Source organism: Euprymna scolopes, chromosome 17 (genome assembly GCF_053919585.1).
Source record: "Euprymna scolopes isolate OS-2025 chromosome 17, ASM5391958v1, whole genome shotgun sequence".
Classification (NCBI taxonomy): Eukaryota; Metazoa; Mollusca; class Cephalopoda; order Sepiida; family Sepiolidae; genus Euprymna; species Euprymna scolopes.
Window position 1 is genome coordinate 54,558,146 of NC_136498.1, and position 17,804 is coordinate 54,575,949.

The window sequence follows — 17,804 nt, forward strand, 5'->3', positions numbered from 1 at the left end:
TTCTCCTAATGTTTTTCTCTTCCTTTAGGGTGGGGTAGGGTGTGTGTGTGTGTCTATGTGCGCGCGCGTGTGTGTGCGCGTGTGTGTGCGTGTGTGTGTTTGCTTCTATTGGTTTGGGAATGTGTATATTGTTTTATAGTATTTTGGGGTTATTTGCTTCCTTAGGAAGGCGGCTGTGATCCGAGGTCGTTACTAATGTGTATGTGTGTTGAGGGGGGACTAGCTCTTCTGAAATAAGGGTAGGGGTGCTTTCATTCTATTTTGATATATCAAACTAAATAAAAGCAAACACACACACACGCACACACACGCGCACACACACAGGTACACACACACACACAAACACACACACCCTACCCCACCCTAAAGGAAGAGAAAAACATTAGCAGAAAGAGATAGCGACTACAGCCAGGTCAACGGTCTCCCTCACAAGCCCAATAAAAGAGCAATAAAAATTGAGCATGCCAATTAATAATAAACACTTACAAGCCTCCACCCCTTGGAAAAACTTCAAATTATCTACGAAAATCGCCATTTTTACATCTCCAACACATTTGAAAATAATTTCTGACGAGGACGCATCACAGAACGTCTGAAACGCGCGTAAAAACGATTTCAATGATTAAAAACATTATTACTATGATCCAAACATAATTCTCAATGAAAAACTAAGGCACGGAATAATAAAATAATGTTAAAAATGCACATTGTTGGTGACTACTCCCTTATTTAAATATACATCTTTCTTTCGTTGGAATTTCTTAACCCATTTTATATATATATATATATATATATATATATATATATATGTGTGTATATATATATTTATATATATATATATATACATATATATATATATATATATAAGTAAATTAAAAAACACTCCCTACATTTATTTTGACAATGTGCCTGAGGATGTAGAAGCACTTCTGTCGAAAGCGTTTGCGATTATGGATCCAACATATACAATATCGAGAAAAACACAAAAAGGACTATTCTGAGATTGGAGAAGATAAAAAGGAAAATTGTAAAACAGAATAATTCCGTGATATTCAATAATATTTGTCTAAATGAGAAAATATGCCTAAATATACACAATATATATATATATATATATATATATATATATATATATATATATATATATAAGTCAACCTGTCTGTGCACCTGTGTGTCTGTGTGCCTGTGTGCCTGTCTGTGTACATTTCCCTACGCAATACTCTGTCAAATTTTAGACTACAGACTCGAAATTTGATATACAGGGTACCAAGATTTGGGAAAATCTATGTGATCGGTTTTCAGCCAGAAATTTTGCTGTTAAGGGGTCAAATTAAATGATTTGACCTTTTGGATGCTCACATAAGAGGACTTCCAGAAGTTGTTGGAACGGTATAACAAGTGCATTGCAGCCGATGGAGATTACTTCAAAGAGAACTAGAGTTTCATGTGTGTATTATCAATAAATGTGTCCATATAAAAAAAAATCGGGAAACTTATTGAAGGCGCTTGTATATTAGTGATGGAAAGATTTTAATACAATTACTGATTCCAATTCTATTTTAATATTTAGCTATAGAGTTGTTATTTTTAATTTTTTTTTAACTCCTCCGACAATTTGGTGTCTACACACTTGCAATTTTAGATATAGGTTTGTTGTACATGGATCTTACTTAATAACTTGATTTGAGCCCAAAACAATAAATGTTAAGGGGTTAAAATAGGTTTCAAAGTTTATAAATGGACCTTTTGTTGTTTTGTTTTTATTTTTTTACGCAGCATACACCTCCAAACGCCGGGCACCCAGGCAAGTATATATATATATATATATATATATATATATATATATATATATATATATATATATATATATAAATATATATATATATGTGTATATATATGCATGAAAGTGTGATATATACGCAGACGTTCAGTTATAATCAAAGTGCGAGCACTCGCCTTCTACTCATTTTTTTCAAAGATTATCTCCGTTTGGATTATTACCTAATTTTATTCGGGTTCAAACGTTAGTCAATAATATTTTGCAAAAAGGTGTTTTATAATTTAATTGTTCAGTTGATCCTTGCAAAAAAAGAAGACGCAATCAGTCTATCTATATTATTCTCCTTTAATTACATCTCCCTGGACAGTGGTTTCTAATAGGGTCAACATTTACTTTTCTTCTTTTTTTAAAAGAATTTTCTTCCAATTCATTGTCGGGCACAAAACACACCCACCCACACCTACACACACACACACACACACACTCTCACACACACACACACACGCACACACACACATACGATTACCTTATCTAGGTGCGACTAGCGCCTTTTCATTTTTTATCTTTTTTCAATTATCTCACTTTGGTCTATGGTCTTATCTGGAGTAAAAGTTCACACAGAACAGTCTCTTAGTTAATTTTCCTGTGAAAGAAATCATAAAAAATATCAAAGTCAATTTTATTTGCATCATTAGTTCGTATCCGGGTCCTTGATGCTCAGAGTTTTTTTCCACTTCGGTGGCATTGGATTTTGCCTCTGCGCTGGTTAGCGTCATCTCGGTGTCAGGTGAGTTTTGACCCGATCCCTTGTGGCTATCGGCGCAGGATACCTTGAAACGTTTCTTATTATAAAGCCTTCTTACTCGCTTCTTCACACACCGCATCACAACAACGAACATCGCAACCAGAACCGTTATCATGCTTATTCAATTCACACCACTACTACTCTATAAAACTGACTCCTGGCCCATTAACATCGCTACTTTCTAACCTAATCTGTAATTAGTTCAAATTTACTCGACCCATTATCTAATTCTTCTTTTTAGCATTCTTGACGATTAGAGTATTTGATCGACTCGTTTCAGCTCTATTCAGTAACTTAAGTCCAATGTTTCCATGTATGTCCCGTTGTTAGCTTCAGCTTTTCTAGCATCTCTCGAAACTGATTAAGTCCTATGACAGCTGGGACCTAAATATCTATACTCCAGGAAGTTTTATCACACCCTTATATGTTCAGTCCACACAAATCACGACTGTTCACTCTGCTTTAGTCGGCTCAACACATATAACTCACAGACGTATTTCTGAAACACTTATTCATTGTGTACATCTGTCGCAACCTTACCGAAGACGTTCATATTTTTACATCAAGATTGTAATGTACCAATTATAGCATCAACACTTCCTCGATTTTCCATAACCTTAATCCTCGAACTTTTAAGCACCCCCACATTTGTAATAGTATATACTGAGACTACTTTATAGTGGGATTACTTGGACCAATGTTTTCTGGGCCTTTTTCTAAGTCTTTTATTTGTAGTTTAGTTATTTCTTGCTTGGATACTTCCGTCTTTACCGAACCCGATGCGTTTAAACATTCTGTTCGATACTTCCGTACCGTACTGTAGACGTTTCGACAGTTTTTATACGGATTTAATCAACATTACGGTTTGTACATTACAGGAAACCTTCCATATTTCTTCATACTTAATTTCTTCAAGGATACTTCTTCGCTGAATTATCTCGGCCATTACTTTGCAGGGAACATTTTGTATTTCCTCATACTGGAGTCCGTCAAATATGCTTTTTCTTTGAATATTTTCGCCTCTACTTGCAGGATACCTTTCGTATTTCATCATAGAAGACTTCCGAAACAATAATGTGTTTACTTTGCAGGATACGGTCCATGTTTCTGCATACTGAATTTCTTCAACGGTACTTCTCCTCTGAATATATTTATCATACATGAAGCGCAATGGGGAAATTACAGTATCAAAATTAGTTCGAGCTTTCATGCCCAAAAGCCTCGCACTTTGCAGCAACGAGGACTCCTTATGCTTGCAGTATTCTATATTAAGAGTATCCAAGGCTTTGCCTATTATAGGATAAACCGCCCTCTTCGGTATAATATCTAAGTTTTCCAACCTCCTTAGATAATTACGTTGTACAGTTAACTGGTGTCAGTATAACCGTAGCTCATCCTCCAAGGGATTTAATATTTGGACATACCCCTTTACATTCTTTATTTAAATGCTGCTTAGCCTCATCGAAATTTTCGATTCCTTCTTGATATTCTTTGATTAATTCAAAATCACACGCTAGGATCACTAACTTGTGTGACTGCGTGATTATCATCTAACTTAAAGATGGCACCCTTTTTTATTCTCAGGGGCCCTGTCATCCATACGAGAACAATTGGGTACACTAGCTAATCAGGTTATTATATGAATAAATGCTTCCTTTATTCCCATGTCTTACCCTTTCATTCCAAAACTAAACAGTCACCTTCAATTCCCCACAATAACTTACGAATGACAATTTAAAGACTTCGAAAAGTCGCTTCTTACTCGAACAATTATCAATACCCTTTCAACTAACGATAAGCAAAGTTAATATGGTAATCTGGTGAGTGCAAGGGTCTGAACAACACGTGACATTCAGGCATAGCTCACCATCAAGCCATGCAACACACCACATCAAATTAGCCACCGTTCCTCCACTACTGCAATCCTTTATTTTTAATTTATATGGTGTCTTGTTTTTCTCAACGCATACTTGTCAACATTTGCCCATCCTAGATCTATTCAGGACGTTCCTTAGCAACACAGACAAACTGGAGATACTCTTAATACCAGAATTATCTCTTCTTACGGGAAGGGGACTAATGGGCCACTCGACATTTTACTTTCTCTCTTGGGAGGGTCAGTCTCGGTTTATCGAGCGCCGCTAATTGTCTGACTGGGGGGCATCATGTCATCACGTTTTTAACTCCCAGTCTGCGGCCAAATCGGTCCCATGGCAGTGCTCCCTGGGAATTCTTTATAACGACCATGCCTAATATCACAGACTTCCTCATTCGGTCTGGCTTCCTGTTTCCAGTCTTCCCCGTGTTCTGCTTCCATACGAGGCGGGGTTTCCTTGTCGGTCAAGATCTACGCCTTCCAGCAGATTAATGCCCTTCTTCGGCATCTTCCAGCAACCGCGAACTCTGGATTCTCATCCATACTCGATCGCTGCCTGGGACAAAAACCTACACCCCCCCGTCATTTAACCGAGTTGCGTTTAAGCACATCTACTCGGATATCTCTGTCAACGATCTCCAAAATTGACATCTGGCATGACCGACGCCAACTATAACAGGTTCAAACTGGTGTACTTCAGTGGATGCCATCTGTGTAACGGTTACAAAAGGTGAACAAGTTCCTGACTGTCAAAAAAAGACAATGATCTGTTCGTGGATCTCTCCCTTTTCCTGATCGATTTTATATTCTATAATTTCATCCCTCTTTATTTTGTCTAGCAGGGCTAATCCTTGCGCGGTAAAAAATATAATATGATCAAGCCCACTCCTTTTCCAATTAAAGATATAACACGTGACAGAGTGTAGTGTTCATCGGTACATACGTGTAGTTCTAGGTGGTTCCGATATGAACATACACGAATGTCCAATAGCCGAGTATCGGTCGCTATGAGATACCGGTAGTTATTTCCTCACTAGTGGATCGCAGATGAAAGAGGAAAAAATAGAAAAAAATCATATCCACGTTTCCAAGGAGGATATGCGCCGAGGGCCAGATGCGGAGCGTTATGTTGGTAACTCTCCCCTCTTGCTTGATGTTCGTTTAAAAAGATTGCTTCACATTGGTATTATTCATTTTCAAGTTAATCACATGTTCTGTAAGCGACGAATAAATAACTCCGGGTTAAAGTTTGGGGTGCGTTTTTATGGATTAATTATCAAAAACTTCATAAATACAAGAAAACTTCTGTACAGGTATAAACAGGAGGAACCTACAATAACATATATGCAATATATTTTCTTTCCCCAGCAGTCTACCTAAATAGTAATTCAAACGGACTTTTATTTTACCAAACGATTTCTTTCCTTTCTTTATCGGACGGTCAGTAATATTGACTCTCGATTGGGGACTAGCAACTGGTAGTGTCCTCGCCTGACTCTAAAATTTCTCTGCGGCTCATTTTAAAGGCAAAGTTGGGTGATGTTTTGCGAATCTGGGGTTCCCTGTTCATTACGTCATACTCTGATTCACTTTGCTTGGAGAATTATTCACATGGCCTGTGCATATTAATCTGTTGATTTTCCCGACAAAAAACAAATTTTCTATTATCCCTTTTCCCATACAAGCAAAATTAAGGTTTTCAGAGACTAAACATTACTTGATAACACGTAATAATTTACTTTGACCAAACAACATGACCATTAATTTTCCAAAAAATAGTTTTTCCTTCGTGTATGTTTAATAAGCAATCAATGAATTTTTTAACAAGCAAGGTAATCTTCTGGTACTTCGGGATCGCTCATTCGCCCTAATTTGAGGTATTTTCGACTATCGTAAGTGGTTGGGTCACGCAATACCCTCCCTATATATTCATTCTTCCAAAAGAGAGGTGGGAAGGCGAATAATTTAAATAAAAATTGGCGCGAGAAACGAAGCACATAGTATTGAAAATATTAAAAAAATATTCTGGAATCGATTATTGAGATTGAAAGGCACGAACTGACACGATCCGTTATGCATAGATAATCAAATTCGCTATGCACTCTAATTAACTGAAAATGGAGATACCTATAGGAGATAAATGGCCTACATATAGTTGTCGATGCAGTAAAATGGGCAGATTTGTCAAAGAGTTATTCTTACTGATCATTAGGGAATGGATATTTTTCCGCGAATATCATGGAGCTGTTAAAATTTTTTGAACACTTGAAATTGGACGATGTTTCTCGTTAATACTTTGTTTCTATGAATCTTTCATCTTGTTTTGGATTTTACCTTTTTTAAAAGATAAGTACAATGTGATTATCAGCCTCCTCTGTTAATGCTATCAAACCCACTCCTGTGAACAGCCGAACTCAAATTTTAAGACTTTTTTCTGCTTACAAAATATCGTATATAATACGAGGAAACGAAAAAGAGGGCGAAATAGACGTTGATAAACTTGTGAACTCTCTTCTGTTACTCCGCTTTGTTTTGACCAGTTTAGTCATTGCATTATATGTTTTGGTTAAAAGAGAAAAAAAGACATTATTTAACTCGTGAACAACCCTCTTTTGCCCCGTTTTGTCTGGACCTATTGAGGCATTGCATTATATGTTTTATTTAAAAAAATATTAAAAGACAGGCATTGGGTTACTTATGGACTTCCTTTCTTTTGCTAGTTTCGTTTTAATCCATTAGGGCATTACATTAAATGTTTTGTTTTGTGTTTATTAGATTTTTGTAAATATTTTGTTTTGTCATGACGTGGTGTCCTTTCTCACCTACGACTCACTTGTTCCGAAAGTTATAGACGATCAATTTGCTATTAACTTCTGTTCACAAAGACAATTCCTTAGCTACTCAGACATCAATGTTCATTGTAGAATTAGTCTTGCAATACACAACAAAATAACTTCATCAAACACTTAATATGGCCGCAATTACGTCCGTTACTTACCTGTTTCGGTCTATTGCGAACACTATGTCACAACGGATTTAATTGCATATTTCATAGGCTCCTCATATTATTTGTTTACTGTTACATTGACCTTCACTTCTGATCGAAAGAAAAATAAATTTACGAATTCAGGCAACGATTCTCGAAAATTAATAAATCTTCGAAAAGCCAAATGAAACATATTCTTTATTTTCATATGATGTAGACAAACAACCTGGATATATTGTAGCTGTTTCATGCTGATATTTGCTCCCATGTATTTGAATCTTTCTTTTCGTATTTCCACATCATTTTCTGTGCAATTGAAATGAAATAGATTACCTAGGGATTTTTTTGACAAAACCACACTTACCCTAAAACACGTTCATAATATATTTCACAGTTTATATATTGTTTAAATCGTGCTAGTGGACTTTAATGAATATTTTAAACTGTTATATTAAATTTAATTGCCGATAAGTTTGTAGATGACTATCCTCAGCTACACCCTTCTCCCGCACAACACGATAGTCTATTTTACTACTACTACTACTACTACTACTACTACTACTACTACTACTACTAATAATAATAATAATAATTTTTCCTCTTGTTGTGGGGTTTACCGGTTAAAACACAAATATTTATTCAAGAATTTCCGGTTGGGTGTTTACTTTTTTTTTATTTATACCTCTCAATATTTCCCATGTGCGATTGATAGTCTATCAATAAAGTATTTTGATACTAAATAACTACATATTTGCAGCCGACGGAGATAGTCTGTGTTTCTTTTGATGTCGGGAATTGAAGTAATTCACAACTCCTACGTCCAAGTTCCAAGAGTCTCCACAGAATTTTCCCTTTATCCTATCAATAATCTTGACTTCATATGAACTAACATATTATACCACTATCTGCCGGTCACTGAAGTGTGACCGACAGACGTGTTATAGTAAATGTCTTAAAGCGGTCTCGTGAAGATATGAAGATGGGTCAGTCATTAGGGTCTGTGTAGCAAGAAGAAAATCATACCTGAGATGTTAGATCTGGGTGTGGCTCCTTTCTTTTCTCAAGATGATCTCTTCATTCTGGTGGCATTCTGGTTGGAATCTTCATCTCTTTGTCCTCAGGGCCGCCTTTTGACTTAAGATATTTATGAAGGCATTCATGGTAGACACAAGAAAAATGACACGCGACACAATTGTAATATACATAAGATATAACTAACTATTTTATTTTACATTAGAGATACAATATATATTACAAAAAAAACAATTTAAAAGTGGACAATAGGCTTTTCGAAACTGACTAACCTACCCTAACTAATGTTGAGGGAGGGGGTGTCCCCCTCATTTACGGAGAGACGGAATATGCGTCCTCACATCATGATGGTCGTGCAGGAAAGAGACAGAAAGATAGCAAGGGAATTATGGGAAGGGATTTATTTGTATCTCTACGCTCATGTACAATTTACCACCCGTCCATGCTGCAGAGTGTGTTAGAAACAGTGGCACAAGGAAATAGTGCCACATCCCTCCCTATGCAATCCGAAATTTATGAGTGTTCATAAATTTCAGAAGTCCCTAATTTTCCGTGAATGGTGCGTCAACCGGTCGTCAGCAATCAATGTCCCCATGCTCTACGTTCCATTAGGAACTCCGTGAAGCAAGTTATCTTTTTCCACCAGGCTCCTGGTAGACTGGTATACTGCTTCAAATACCAGAGAGGGTAATCATCCTCGCCCTCCATCGAGGCAATGCCATCATGATTTCAGTAACTGGATTTACACTTTCTTAAGCAACCAGTATATTTTTTTAACAAAGCCGGATTTTACGTGAGTTCATCACGCCGACCTATACGTATTTGACTAGGCCGGATTCTACGTGAGTTTATCACGCCGACCTATACGTATTTGACTAAGTTTCATTAGGAACTCAGTGAAGCAAGTTATCTTTTTCCACCAGGCTCCTGGTAGACTGGTATACTGCTTCAAATACCAGAGAGGGTAATCATCCTCGCCCTCCATCGAGGCAATGCCATCATGATTTCAGTAACTGGATTTACACTTTCTTAAGCAACCAGAATAATATTTTTTTTAACAAAGCCGGATTTTACGTGAGTTAATCACGCCGACCTATACGTATTTCACTAAGCCGGATTTTATGTGAGTTTATCACGCCGACCTATACGTATTTCACTAAGCCGGATTTTATGTGAGTTTATCAGGCCGACCTATACGTATTTCACTAAGCCGGATTTTATGTGAGTTTATCACGCCGACCTATACGTATTTCACTAAGCCGGATTTTATGTGAATTTATCACGCCGACCTATACGTATTTCACTAAGCCGGATTTTATGTGAGTTTATCACGCCGACCTATACGGTTTTTAATTTAGTCCGCATAACATTATTTTCGTAACTGGATTTACGCTCCCTTCAGCAACCAGTATAATGTATTTTAACCAAGTCGGAGTTATGTGACCTCATCACGCCGACCTATATGTCTTCCAAGTTATTACTTCAGTTACTGGACTTACGCTCTCTTCAGCAACCAGCATAATGTATTTTCAGTGAAGCAAGTTATCTTTTTCCACCAGGCTCCTGGTAGACTGGTATACTGCTTCAAATACCAGAGAGGGTAATCATCCTCGCCCTCCATCGAGGCAATGGAGTAACTGGATTTACACTTTCTTAAGCAACCAGTATAATATTTTTTCAGTGAAGCAAGTTATCTTTTTCCACTAGGCTCCTGGTAGACTGGTATACTGCTTCAAATACCAGAGAGGGTAATCATCCTCGCCCTCCATCGAGGCAATGTAGTAACTGGATTTACACTTTCTTAAGCAACCAGTATAGTATTTTTTCAATAAGCCGGGGTTACGTGACCTCATCACGCCGACCTATATGGATTTAGTAAAACCTCGGTCTTCAGAGGTTCTAATCCAATTAAATTCTGTTAGAGCAAGGAGTCTGCCGCCAATAAAACTATCCACCACGGAATATTTATTAATTATGTAAAGAATTAATTAAGAAGGGCACTCAACCTTCATGAGTTAGAATACTCAATTAGGGGGGAAAATTCCAAAAATAAACAATTCAGAAACCTGGTATACATTAAATCAATGAAATAGGGTGTTAACATATTTTTTTTTAAAAAAGAAAACATTTTTTAAAAAAATCATTTCAGAGCACCTCAGTCACAATTAGAAGTTGTTTACACAATGCAAACGCATTTCAGTTATTACATTCATAATTAACTTTTTCCCAAATTTCAGGGTACATTTAAAAGTATGTGTATTTTTTCAAAACTTGATTTACAAAAGATCATTAAAATTTCATTCCAAAATTTAAAAATTATTTCAAGTATTTTGGTTCATTGTTAAAATCAATTTATGTTAGTTAACTTCTTTGCAAAGTAATTCATTTATTACTTTAAAAACAATCTTCTCAAAAGGTCATAAACTTCGAATAGACCCATTTTTCGTAATACAATTCAAAAATTATTCCAAACATTTGGTTCATTATTAAAATTAATCTTCCGAAAAGATCATAGAAAATTTATTTTGAATCAATTTACCCTTCACAACGAGATTCAGAGACATCCCAAAACTTTTTAATTTCGTAATTATTATTTTTAAAATTCAGTGTACATTTAAAGTTATTGAATTGATTCTTAAAAATCATTTCTTCTTTTAGACCATTATCAAGGTCATTTCGAATTCAGAAACTTTTCACGTTAATTAACTTTTTTTCAAAGTAATTATTTTATTATTTAAAAGCAACTCTTTTCCTAAACTCACTCACAAGGATTATTTCGAATTAATAAACTCCCGCCACACATGGGAGTCACATTAGTTAACGACCAGTTCTGTATAGTTAACAGCTCGAAAAAATTAAAGTTTCAATTAAAGAGAGATCTTTCTAGACTGAGGAAATCTTTTTTTTTCTTAAGAATTAATTCAATTTTACGTATATACTCCTCAGTCAATATTTCAGGGACCCCTATCATACGGTCCAATTTCAAATAAACCTTCAATTAAAGAATTCGCTCGAATAATTCTTCCTTAAAAATAATCTAGAATTCAAGAAAATTTCTTTCGTTAGTCAAATAATATTTCCTTAGAAATTATTAAAAATTCAGAGAATATTCGAAATGCATAATTTTTCTTTAAAAAAACTATGAACATTTCAGAGAACTGTTAAAAAATTAACGTAATCATGTAACAGTTGGCTTTTGCAAACACTCGAAGATTTCAAAAAAGTACTTCAAGTTCTGTTTGAATAATTGTCTCTGTTTTTATTTTGAATAAAAAAAAACAATTGAAGACATCATTTAATGTAATTTAAAGAAGCATAAATAATTTTGTTCTTTAAACTTGGTAGAAAATTTTAAAAAACTCCAAGTTAATTCGTTATTATATGCCCTCCTGCAATCAGCCATAGGGGTTTAGCTATACAATTATTAAAATGCAAGAGTAGAGAAAGAGAATAAGGGGGAAAAGAAGGGGATAGAGACAGAGTGATGGCATTACACACCCCACCACCCTCATAATATCATTACGTAATAACAAAAAAATCGACAATTTAAAAAGTCACTCTGTCGTCCTTATAGACCCTAACAGGTAAGGGAATGAGAGAGAGAGAGAGAGAGAAGAAGAAGAAGAGAGAGAGAGGCAGCTAGCGTTGTTCTCCCACCCATTCCTTAACACCCTCGCAAACACCATGACGAGGTCATCTTCGCTTATCTTTCCCATGTGCGGCCATTGTTTTAAAAAATGAGTGACAGGTAGACATTAAACATTTCTACGAGTTTAAAAAAAAATAAGAAAATAGGAAAACAATCTTATTTTGAACAATTTTGTAAAATACATTCTAACACAAAACTTTCATATTATCTAACCCCAATTTTTTTTACCAGTAACATTTTTTTCTTTTTAAACAGACAAAACATCAATAAAAGAAACATTATCAATTCAAAAAAAATGTCCCCTTATGTTTCAGCGTTAATTGTTACCTAACATGAAAAATAAACACATCAACTGTTCATGGAATAAAATGTAATGTAAAAGTTCTATTTTTTCAAATCTGAATCTAACACTTGCAAAGTCAAAAGAATTTTTTTTAAAGTCCTATATTTTTATAAACCTGAAATAAAGATCAGATAAATAATGTTAGGTATCCTTTATTTTCTTTCCTTTTTTTTTCTTTTTTAAATTTATTTTTCGAGCTTCGTGTTTGAAGGATTTTTTTACTTTTTCTTTCATGTAATAACAAGATGCATAGATATACACACATATAGATATATATCTTGAGAGAGACAGAAAGAGAGAAAGCGTGAGAGAGAAGGAAATATTGCATATTCTAGAGACAATTTCTTTTTGTCTCTGTTTTTTTTTTTGTAGGACACATTTCTTACTTTTTTTTTTTCGAAGGGTTACTTTCAATACCCTTTTTTTTAAATCGATCTATTGTAAACTGTTTTTGTTTTTGTAGGTGCAAGACAATTTTTTTGTTCAGGTTCTGAATTTTCTTTTTGAGTGCGTTTTTTTTGTGCGCGTGTGTACTGGTCTGCCATTTTTTTTAAATTTTGCCAGAAATAATAGTTTTTTCCGTTTTTAAAGACCATGGACCATTTTTTTATTCGATTCGTCTAGTGGTCATCATTTTTGGTTGTGCCGTGGGTTTAAGATTCGAAATTATTTCCATGCTGGGAAACAATATGCCCTGGTCATAGTGCATCATTTATATCACTATCTGTCGATACTGGATTCTGCGACACAGATGCGACGAGATCCGTCTGGTAATTAACCAGGGTCAATACTGCGTCTTAAGGCACCATTTATACCACAATCAGCCGGCCACTGAACGTGTGACCGACAGACGTGTTATAGTAAATGTCTTAAAGCGGTATTGTGAAGATATGAAGTTGGGTCAGTCATTAGGGTCTGTGTAGCAGGAAGAAAACCATACCTGAGATGTTAGATCTGGGTCTGGCTCCTTTCTTTTCTCAAGATGATCTCTTCACCCTGGTGGCATTCTGGTTGGAATCTTCATCTCTTTGTCCTCAGGGCCGCCTTTTGACTTAAGATATTTATGAAGGCATTCATGGGAGACACAAGAAAAATGACACGCGACGCAATTGTAATATACATAAGATATAACTAACTATTTTATTTTACATTAGAGATACAATATATATTACAAAAAAAAACAATTTAAAAGTGGACAATAGGCTTTTCGAAACTGACTAACCTACCCTAACTAATGTTGAGGGAGGGGGTGTCCCCCTCATTTACGGAGAGACGGAATATTCGTCCTCACATCATGATGGTCGTGCAGGAAAGAGACAGAAAGATAGCAAGGGAATTATGGGAAGGGATTTATTTGTATCTCTACGCTCATGGACAATTTACCACCCGTCCATGCTGCAGAGTGTGTTAGAAACAGTGGCACAAGGAAATAGTGCCACAATATAAAAATAAACAAAAACTGGAAATACACATATTCACCTAACAACAAAGCATAAGTCAAGGTGTTACCGGTATCTCAAATCTTTCCCTTAAACTGTACAAGAAAACATGAATTCAGTAGATCTATTAAACCAAGGAATAGCCTGGAACCCTGGTGCCATTAAATCTTTCCCTGAATTCTATCAATAATCTTATATCCGTATACCATCTGCACGAAGTTACGAATATTTAACTTTTAAGATTTTACAACAATTATTACATGCCATTCAAAAAATATCTGGTCAGAAATTGAGATATCATTCTATATTAAAATTTTATGTTAACCACGTTTTTATTTTAACTTCTAAAGACGGCTAGAGGACCGCATTCACCCTAGATGTGTTAAGAGAATATTGAATTATCCATTCGCCTCTAATGTTTGCTTGTGGTGTTGCTTTTTATCATTTGCATTATATTCTATATTTTTAAAACATTTAATTTTTGTATAATCGTTAAAAAACTTCTTACAGTCAACGTACAGGAAGTTTAATTTTCACACACTGCTTCACTTTTATTTAAACAAAAGCTAATTTTCCATCTTTTTTTAGTAAAAATAAATAAATAATATTGTTTTTTTTTTACAAGTTTTAAATTTCTTTATCAAAAAAAAATCAATTCCTATAAATTAACTGGTTAGTTTATCATGGAAATTGTGTCAATATTATATTTTTAATTTTACTGTATCTACTGTTAATGATGTTCTACTACGTTTACTACTGATATCACCGACTATCATAGTTATTTCATAACAATATTGCCATTTCTTTTATTTGGTTTATAGGGGGGTACACATTTTTTAAGTATTATAATTATTATATTTTTTAATTATCAACAAGCGTCTAAGTACATTACTTAACGACTACTTGCTTACCTCAGTAAAGGAGGATTGATATTTAATACTATAATTTCAGACTTGATAAAAATATTTCTTCATAAATATATTTTATCCGTACATTATGTGTTTTTCAATACTTCTTTCCACTGGTGAAGATATCGATTGTTGACATTCCTCCCTCTTCATAAATAAACGAAAAAGCCAAAATTTAGCTAAGATTACAATAACAAGCGAGATAATCATAGTATAACCTGCTTTGGAGACGAGTAACCTATCTGTTCTAACTTTATATCAACTTTCTACCGGGAAACGCCTGAATGCGGGCCCTACTAGTTGTTTATAAATTATGAGCACGTGTTTCTATTAAAAGAAAACAAAACAAATACAAATGTTTCTAAAATTTTATTGATGTTTCTTTGACAAGCAAATAATGCAATACTCAAAATTATTGGCATATTCTTCCGAATATGGATATCGTTCAATACATTGATTAATTAATTAATTAATTAATTAATTAATTATCTAATCAAGAGAGATAAAGACATGACATTTCATCAGTTTTTCGTTCTTTGCCTTTACAATAAACAGATGAGATTAATCAGGTATTAATTGTTAAGTTGCTCATTTTGTTTATGGCCTTTTTTTGCTTAATATCTATTGCGATTTACAAACTTGTTTCCATAAGCATTTCTACATATATTTCTGCTTACTAGACATGACAGTAAAAAGAAACTCTAAGCAGACAAAATTAATATTGACATTCTAATTTTTTGCTGAATTTATTTTGGTAGCCAATTGTGTAATTTTTACTAAGTAATGCATATATATATATATATATATATATATATATATATATATATATATTTGTGTCAAAACATATATTTCTTATTATATATCAATCCTTATATAAGAAGCCCAATGTGATTTCAGAGAATTGTATAGAATAAATGACAGAAATTCATATTCCAAAATTCATGATGTTGACAATGTTATAGTTTATTCCTTTAAATTAGTTGATTAATACAATACTTGACATTATCTGTTTCGTAGCACAAAATCAATCACATAATTATTCTATCAATTAGTGAATCTATTGTGCCCTTAACTCATCGGAAGAAATGGCAACAATCAATCCGTTAAAAGGAATTAAAATGTGATTTGACATGATGAAAATCCGAAAATTGGAAGAGAAGCTGCAGTTACCTTTATATTTTTCCATTACGCCATATTGAATTCTTTTTTGATATATAAATTGTCAACATCATAAATTTTGGAATATAAATGTTTGTCATTTATTATATATATATATATATATATAATTATATATATATATATATATATGTATGTATATATATATATATATATATATATATATATTTATATATATATATATATATATATACAGTTTGTTCCATAAGTCACTTATTTAAAAATAAAACAATAACGCTTTTCTAATAATATATTTTAATTTCTCTTTTCAGAATTATAAAATTGAATCTTCGGAATTTTTTGAATAGATACGTTTACAACAAGACAACGAGTGAGGATAATTGAATTTCACTTTGAAAATGAACGGCCAATTGTTGCAATGCAAAGATCTTATATGCGCCATTCCAATGTTCAATATCCTCTTAAAATATATGCTAGTGAATTTGTTTAACCTCAGTTAGTAAACGCGTCAATGTATTCGTGGCAAACGAAATGGAGCAACTGCACATACGGCTAGAGCAACAATGAAGTTGTTAACTGTGATGTTCCAGGATCGAAAAATCTCTTAAAATTTCGATTTTGAATTACCTCCACGTGCATCCAAATTGGACAGAACTAGACTTTTTGGCTTTGAGAATATCAGAATGTATGCAAATAAGCCTCGAAGCATCGAAGAACTTAAGGTAACAATACGTAGGAAATTCTTTCCCTACAACTGCCGATGTTAAGAACTGTCACAAAGAATAGCTTAGAAAGAGCTTGTCTTTGCAAAGTCTACAACTTCCGATGTTAAGAACTGTCACATAGAATAGCTTAGAAAGAACTCGTCTTTGCAAAGCCGAGAATGGAGGCTACTTCAGGGACATTTTCTTTCGTAGCTAAGTCAGCACAAATTTCCACCCTATAAACTGTGTAATAAAAAAAGAATTAATTAAATAAACTCATTAAAGATATAGTTATTTGATTTTCAAACTGTAAAGTGACTTATGGACCAAACTATATATACTGCCATAGCTATATATATATATATATATATATATATATATATATATATATATATTTATATATATATATATATATGTATATATATATATATTTATTTATTTAAAAGTTTGACTCATGTCCAGGCCACCCGCATTAAAAATTTCAAATGTTTAGACCCAAAATTGGTAGAGTAGCTTAATACAGTCGGCAAAGATCAACTCTTTTAACTTTGACCTCTTGGCAGCCAAATTTTCGCCCAAATGTCCGACCATGTGGAAATACAATAATCAGTTATCGATAGATGATAATCGCTCAGCGAGAGGTTAAAGAGAAAAAAAAACGGAAGAGACGCTTGCTTACTCCTTTGTGCAGTGATTTATGTAAAATGGATTATACGAGCCGTTGTTTCCTTTTTATACCTATATATTACAAAAACAATAATACACGACAAAAATAAAGGTTAAAAAAAAGAAAAGCAGAATGCATGTAGCAAGGTTTTTACGCAACAAGCCTAGTGTTTTCTCTTTCCCTCTGCTGTTCATATCCGCCTCTATAGCAGTTGTCACCGAGAGGGCAGATGTTCCCTCGCATACGTTATAAAGAAACCATGTTTTATCTTAGTCCTTTCTTTCCTTTTGTAGGGTTTTTTTCTGGCCGGATCGATGCATTCATGCTTTTTACTGCTTTTTTTCAATGCCGGGGAATATCTTTGCTACTTCATGTTTGTTACGACGATTGTCGTCTTGGGTTTTATTGCTATTTACCCGCTCAAAAGCCTAAGTGGTTACTAACCTTCCGCCACGGCAACTGCACCCAACTTTTAACT